The sequence below is a fragment of the Podarcis liolepis genome (genome assembly GCF_965112155.1).
Source record: "Podarcis liolepis genome assembly, chromosome: 7".
Classification (NCBI taxonomy): domain Eukaryota; kingdom Metazoa; phylum Chordata; class Lepidosauria; order Squamata; family Lacertidae; genus Podarcis; species Podarcis liolepis.
Window position 1 is genome coordinate 23224017 of NC_139561.1, and position 7579 is coordinate 23231595.

Sequence of the window (7579 nt, forward strand, 5' to 3'; positions counted from 1 at the left end):
AGGCAGATATTGTTCTAATAAGGCCAAATTTTTAACCAAGCCTTTATATCTCCAAGAACAGCCTAGTGACTCTCACCAGGAGAGCCCACCTCTCTGATGAGAGTGCAAATAATTTAAACAGCCAGGCACTGTGGCACCATTGAATGGCCTTGGATTGCACAAACTGCATGGAAATCTTGAGAAAAGAGTGATTTGTGAGCCTTCTTTCTCTCAAAAAAGGTCAGTTCAGAATCTGGGGGAAGGGAATTTCACCTCCTCTCAGAGAGGTCTATTCAATGAACAATAAATTTTGGGGTGCTGAGAGACTCACCTGGTTAAGTGATCTAATTATTAGAATACTAGCTGGGGTATAGAAGTCCTAGTCATCCTATCACATTGATTTCCTCAAGTTGGAGAAGGGAATGTGCATCATCTGGAGATGGAACATTCTCTGTTGTAGTTGGAATTTACATCCTTCATTAAATCCAGGGTAGTAAACGTGGTACCTCTGGGTGCCATCTTGTGGAAGATTAACGACACAGCAAGAGTAGCACGTAAAGGATTTGTTTGCACAATTGGATGGTTATGCATATCCCACCCGGCAACAAAAGGTCACATAGAGAAGACTAAAATCAACAACTAAAAATACAACACAACAAACAAGCAGAACAAAAATGGTGGGTAAAGCAACCCCTGGCTTGATGCAGGAAATCCCCAACAGATGAATTCTTATGCTGTGTGTGAAGAACTCCAGTGATATGGGAGCCCACCACCCTGTGCTAGGGAATTGGTTCTGGGAAGGGCTATAGCTCAGTGGCTGAGCATCTGCCTTGCATGCAGGAAGTCCCAGGTACAATTCCTGGAATCTCCAGGCAGGGCTGGGAATGCCCTCTGCCTGAAAAACCGCACCACTCAGTGCAGACAATACTGGACCAATGGGCCAGCTCAGTACAAGACATCTTCATGGGTTAAGGTGAAGGCCTGTAGCACTGTGGTAGAGCATATGCTTGGCATGCAGAATGTTCCAGGTTCAATCCCTAGCAGGGCTGGGAATGTCCCCCTTCTGAAAAACTCTGGAAAGCCGTTGCCAGTCCATGTAGACAAAACAATGCTAGATGGAGCAATTGTCTGACTTTGTAAGGCAACCTCCTATGTGATTCAGATTTTTTCTAGTTATAAGACACATAACACACCTGGATATGCGGCAGCACATTTGGGGAGTGGATGGTGCTTCTCTGGTGCTTTTGGAAAACGCTTGCATCTTGATCCTTCTTAAAAGACCTAATGAGTGCCCACATCTCCAACTCACCGAACCAGGAGCGAGGCGTGGAACCTAGAGCAGCAGAAAATCTATGTACAAGAGAGAGCAAGAGAGAGCAAGAGAGAGCAAGAGAGAGCTATTTTTAGCCAGCCAGTGAGTAGGGGGCGTGCGTCTCTGTGTGTACACGCATCACCCATTTCTCCGCACACAACACAATTTTATTCAGACACCTCTCTTGGCAGGCGAAAGTACAGCTGGGGGATGCTTGGGGTTTGGAGGAGCGTTTGCTAGCAGCAGGCAGCTAGAGAGCTGAGCCGGAGGCTGGGTCTCCAAAGCAATTAAAATAAACTGCAGGAGCCAAATAACACCAGCTCACAAGAGCAAATGTAATGCAACAAACCAGACCAAGAGTGGGCAAGCTCTCTCTCTCTCTCTCTCTCTCTCTCTCTCTCTCTCTCTCTCTCTCTCACACACACACACACACACTCCAGTGCTTAGCAGTTTCTATTTCTGACATCATACTGAAAAGCAATAATGGCATTCCTCCTTGGTTTAATCACATTGCCCCACCCCACCCCCAAAAAAAAACTTGGGAAAGAAAAGGGCAGGAGGTGTATGCACCTCAAGGGTCATTTTAATTTTTCAAGGATAGTCCCGTTTCTCAGGACTGGTGCTGCCTCTTCAAGGACTTCAAATGAAGGTCAGTCAAATTCATATAGGAGAAGGCTATCATTGGCTACTAGTCACAATGGCTAGGTTTTCTCCCTCCACTGTCGGAAGCAATATGCCTCTGAATACTAGGTCACAATACTGTGCTAGGTCACTGGCAGTCACAGACGGGGAGAGCTGCTTTTGTGCTCAGGTCGCGCTTGTGGACTTATCATTGGGACATCTGATCGGCTGCTGGGAGAGCCGGTTGTTGGACACAATGGGCCTTTGGCCTGATGCAGCTGACAGCCTCTTTTTGTGTTCTTACAAATTGTTTGCACTTGCCTCTACCCGGCCCTCACATTTCTGGGGGGATAGATATGAGCAGTGTTGAGTAAGTGGAAAGGAAATACAGTATCTCTTGCATGCTTTCTGAGCATCTGTCAGGATCTGCTGAGGCTAAAAGTAGGACCCATCCTCACTTATACTAGCCTGTCCTGTGTGCAGTGCAGCACAACTGCAGGCTGGCACACCTCCCTAGGCAGTGAACCAGGGAACCTGTGGCCCTTCAGATGATGTTGGCCTACAATGAGGTTTTAGGCTTGTTTCAGCAACTAAGCTCTTCTTGCATTCTTATGTGACTCTGTCTCAGCCAAATCACCGATCCTATTTTCCCTGTTGGGGAGATATAGGGCATTAGCTTTCCAAAAATAATGAACTGAGAGTAGCACTCAGCTTTCAACCTTCTCATGCGGGTCTCTGAGCGATCCATTTTAATGGGGAGGGACCAAGAGGTCTCTCTTGCTTAGGCTTCTAAATGCACACACGGAAATGATAATGCACGACTTGGGAGCAGCATCAGCTCATTGGCACAGCCTGGGCTTTGCATACAGAATCTTCCAGTTTCAATCCCTGGCATCCTCAGTTAGAACAGGGTAGGGAGGGAGCCTGTTTCATCCCATGGGCCACTGGCCCTTCTTAACAACCTGCCAAGGGCCACATGCCAGCAGTCGGCGAAGCGAGGAGCAGAAGTGGGTGGGACAATTGACTGCAATTTAAAAACACCACCCACCATTATTTATTTATATCCTGCCCTTCCTCCCCAAAGGAGCCCAGGGTGGCAAACGCAGCAATGACTAGAACAATTAAAAAATATCTAAATATCTAAAAAAGATGCAGGCTGGGAAAGATCTCTGCTTAAAAGGCTGGTTGGAAGAGAAAGAGATTCAGCTGAGAAGGCCATAGAGAGGGTTTCTGTCTAATATTCAATGCTGATTAAGACCTTTCCAATCCCTGGGCACTGAAACTATTATAAGCCCCCACCACACTGGAGCCAACTCCAGGGGGTCACAGGTGCTTTGGCACCCACAATAATATATTTGTGAGCACTGCGGGCCCCCAAAGCCAATGGGCAAAGTTGAAGCCCTTCGTTGCGGGCACCCACAATCTTCAGCGTGGGATGGCAGCTATGAAAGCCCCCCAATATATAATTCAAAATAAAAGCAGTACTAAACCAAAACTTACATGTGTGCTGAAATGTGCATGCATGTGTGTCATGTGCAACACATGACAGGATCCAATTTCCTTGCATTACTTCAATTTACATTAGTAAGGGGGACACACACACAGATTCAGTGGGGATAAGGAATAAAAAAAAACACAAAATGGGGAGAGAGAGTTTGGAGTGAAGTGTAATAAGTCTAACCAAGTTCTAATTTTCCCCATGATAACTACTTTGGTGCTTTTTTAAAAAAATTATCAAATTCTTTCAAATATTTCTCATTTTTTCATTTTGGTGTCCCAAGTACATGCACAGCCTGCCTGCTGGGAAGAGAGATGGGAAAAAACAGAAGAAAAGTCTGGCTGCTGGATCAGGCTAAAAGCCCGTCTAATCTAGTCCAGGATCCTGCTCTCAGCAGCCAACTAGATTTCCATAGGAAAACCCACAAGGAGGACCTGAGTGCAACATCAGCTGTTCCCCCACCTGTGATTCCCAGCACCTGGCATTCAGAGGCTTACTGCAACCAACAATGGAGGGAGAGAAACATAGCCATCGCAACTAGGAGGTGAGAAGGGTAATACAATGGAGGATGTTAGCGGAAGGCAAGGCTGACTGGTCAGAACACAGCAAAGCTCTGTTGCAGGAACTACCAGCTGTGAACTCAAGTGCCTGGTTATGATTGCATATATAGTCCAAAGATGGTAAATAAAGTGCATGGCTTTGGAAACCCCAACTTTTGCAGAAGCAGGGGGAATATATTGGGGAGGACGTGAGAAGAGCAGGGGTGGGGGGCAGCCCAAAGAGGACTGAGCACGCTCAGAAACAACAGGATGCTGAGCATCTGTTGGCAATTTGGAGGGGGGGGAGGAGGAAACAGAAAATCAGGAAGGGGCTCAAAATGGAAGCTCCTGAAAGGAGATGGAACTGAGGAGAAGACCAAAACAGCACCAAGCCACACTGCAGCATTTTGTTGCAGTTAGGGATGGGCAAATCCTTCCATTTCAGTTTCTCATTTTTCCACTCTCAAGTTCACTTCTCCACATTTCCACGTCAGTTTGCAATTAAACGACGGCAAAAGCCCTCATGAAAATTCGCCAGCATTTTCATGCAAAGGTCCCCACTGTATGCCATTTCCTTTAATATATACGCAATTTTGCAACACAATCACCCTTAATACAGTGTAGTCGTTGTCTTGTATCTTATTTTCACCAATGCATGCATTTTTCAACACACTTTACCCTGCAGTAAGCATTTTCACACATATTATGTGATTGGAGAACAGCACTGCAAAATTCAGAGAAGCCTGGATTTCGAAGGATGGCTGCATTTCGATTTTCAGATTGTTCCAGAAAATGTGAATTGAGTAGATTTGCCTTTAAATGCATGTGGAATCAAATCTCTCCCCCCCCCCCCCGCATCCCTCTCTGGCTAATGGGTAGGTGCAGCTCTAGCAGAAGGGGGGGGAGGGGAAGCAACCTATTTGCTTTTGCATCACTGCAAGGCAGGCTCCTGATGAATCAAAGTGTACAGTTGGAAAGCTTTCACACCATTACTCCATGTTCTCTGGCCGGGTTGTGACTGCAGTGTCTCAGAAGAAATGCACTTTGTGTGTGAGAGGCCAGGAAAGTAGGAGGCTGGCTTAAATTGGGCTCATCCCTGTTTTTCTTCAATTCCTTTAAAAAATAAAATGGTAGATCATTCCTTGGTCCTAGATCACTGGAGTACCTGCTTCCAGCACATTCTGGAAAAGACAGGTGCATACAAACAACATTATATTCTACATTCAATGCACACTGAGATCTTGCTTATTTCTATGTAGTCCACACAGTCTGGACCTGACATATAATTTATGCCCCTGAAAAGCAGGCTAAAGTGTGCTTGGAAATATCTTAGTGAAAATATTATATGTGAGCTTCCAGACTGTCGCTGCTTCGGAGGTCAGATTTAATGACATAACAGCATCAGGGAGCACAATCAAAGATGATTTTGGAGCTCTTGCACAACAACCTCACTACCTGCCACTCTGCAAATTGAATTCTTTGGGATAATAACAGCAATGAGGAAATGCTTGGAAAAGGGGGAGCAACATTTGCTTCCCACAGTGTAATTTCACCTCCCCATAAATCAGAGGGCCCACTCCAAACAGGTGCTTTTAAACAGGTGTATTCTGCAAGGTGCAGTTGACACAATAATAGTGCATTAATGGTGGAAATATGCTGGACCATCCACCCGCCGTTCAGTATTATTCTGTGATGCTACCCCAATGTTACGGCACCATCGCTGTCTGGAGGGCAACTCAGCACAACAAAAGCAGGATGAAACATCCCAACAAACAGAACATTTATGGTATTTAAAATTACAGGGCTTCAGCAGGAAATGTTGGGATGTGCACCAATTGGAAAACAAACACCCTGGAATTTTTGCAAACACTACAGAAAGCCAGATAACATATAACCACTCCAACACCACCATGAGCACAAATAGTCATGAATGCACAATTGAAAAGGATGCCTGGCATGCTTTAGATTAGAATGAATGCTCAATTAATAGCCAACATCATCTAACCTCATCTCAAACTTGGTTCTAACAAATTGTGACAAATGCTCAACAAACAGATTGTCTAGAAGTGACTTGTCTCACTCCATAGCCAGCAGCATTTAGGGCTGTGGAGAGTGAAGTTTCATTTAAAGTACAGTATCAGCCAATCCGAGGCTCCAGGTTCCTCTGAGCAAATGTGACCCTACTAAGCTGGTAACATCTCCCCCCCCCCCCGTCAGCCTCCTCAGCAGTATTTCCCCTCCCAGGCCCAGCAGCAGGAGTAAACTTAGTGGCTTTCCATAGCTAGTAGCTTCCAGTTCCCTTGACAGTGTTCAAAATATGCTTGTCCTCTGACCGCTCCCCTTATATGGCGTGCGCAACTTGGAGAGCCTTTGCTCTTGGGACTGCTATCCACCTGGCATGGTGCTGGTGGTGCTGATTAAAGCCTTTAGGGACAACAACAGGTGCTCTGCTTGCAACCGTATCATCCTATTTCCTTGCAAGAAAGACGCTTTCCCCCATTGGGTTCTGCAACAAACGTAGGGCAATCAACACACACACACACAAAGCCAGAGGGTGTTATCTGCATGCTTAAAGTTATGGCAGGGAAGAGGGGACATGGCAGAGGTGTGCAGGATTATGCAAGCTGTGGAGGGACTAGAAACCAGGGTCATCCAGCAAAGGAGAATGTTGGAAGATTCAGGGCAGATACAGGGACAGCATATAATTAAACAATTAATTCACACCCACGAGAGGGTGTGATGGCCACCAACTTGGATGGCTTCAGAATAGGGTGAAGGGGGCATTGGGGTCAGCCCTGAGCCAGCTCCCACCTGCCTGCCTTCTTTCTTGCAAGCTGTCCAAGGGGTGGCCCAGGCTGACACCTTCCTCAGGCTCAGTGTTGTAGAACTTGGCAGGGCAGAGGATGGAGACAAAACAAGAATTAGCCTCACAGGGTTGTTGTGAGGATAAAATAGAGGGAGAAGTGTGTGTGCCACCTTGGAATAAAAAGTGGGGTTCATATGGTATAAACAAACACATTGATGCAAGCTATTGTCAATGTTCTCCTGGATCTAGGAATACTTGGCATTGCTAAATGCTGAAATCTCAAACCGACCGCTCTTCCAGCGCCCCAGTTCTGCCCTCCTTCTCTGCCGCTGCTACTTCACGGCCTTCTGCTCTCCAAACTGTTCTCTTAATCTCCGCATTAGAGATGTTATGGCACATTTGTACAATTACTCTCTAACGTGCTCTGGCAATCATGCTAGGCTCTGTTCTGGCTAATCAGAGCTGCTATTTGCTCCCTTACGGGAAATGCCGCCAGGGGCATAACTCATTAAGAGTGCCAGCAGAGGCTGGACACTTTGCTTAGGAGGAGGAAAAACAGGGGTCAGCAGACAGACGAAGTGGGTGGCGGGGGGGGGGGGGAATTGCACCAAGAGAAAGGGACTCCTCAGAGTCAAACCAGTTTTTCAATGCACCTTAAAGAATATGCAATTGATCTGTGTGTTGATCACATACAAATGGAGTTTGGTGATCATTGTACACAACCTGGCACTCCAGGAACTGCTATGTGTGACATTCTCACACACCTTACCCTGCTCTATTCTAGCCACGCCAGCAACCACTGTGGAGAACCCCATCGGAGGAGC

At 46.4% G+C, this 7579-nt stretch overlaps 1 long non-coding RNA gene across 2 annotated transcripts in view; it reads right to left on the reverse strand.

Annotated features, from left to right (window-relative positions):
* Nucleotides 1-7579, reverse strand: part of LOC310711465 — a 31268-nt gene that overhangs the window by 9680 nt on the left and 14009 nt on the right. For both annotated transcript variants that reach the window (XR_014528465.1, XR_014528466.1), the window contains exon 3: nt 1173-1329. This is a non-coding gene — a long non-coding RNA (uncharacterized lncRNA). The remainder of the gene's footprint in view (nt 1-1172; nt 1330-7579) is intronic.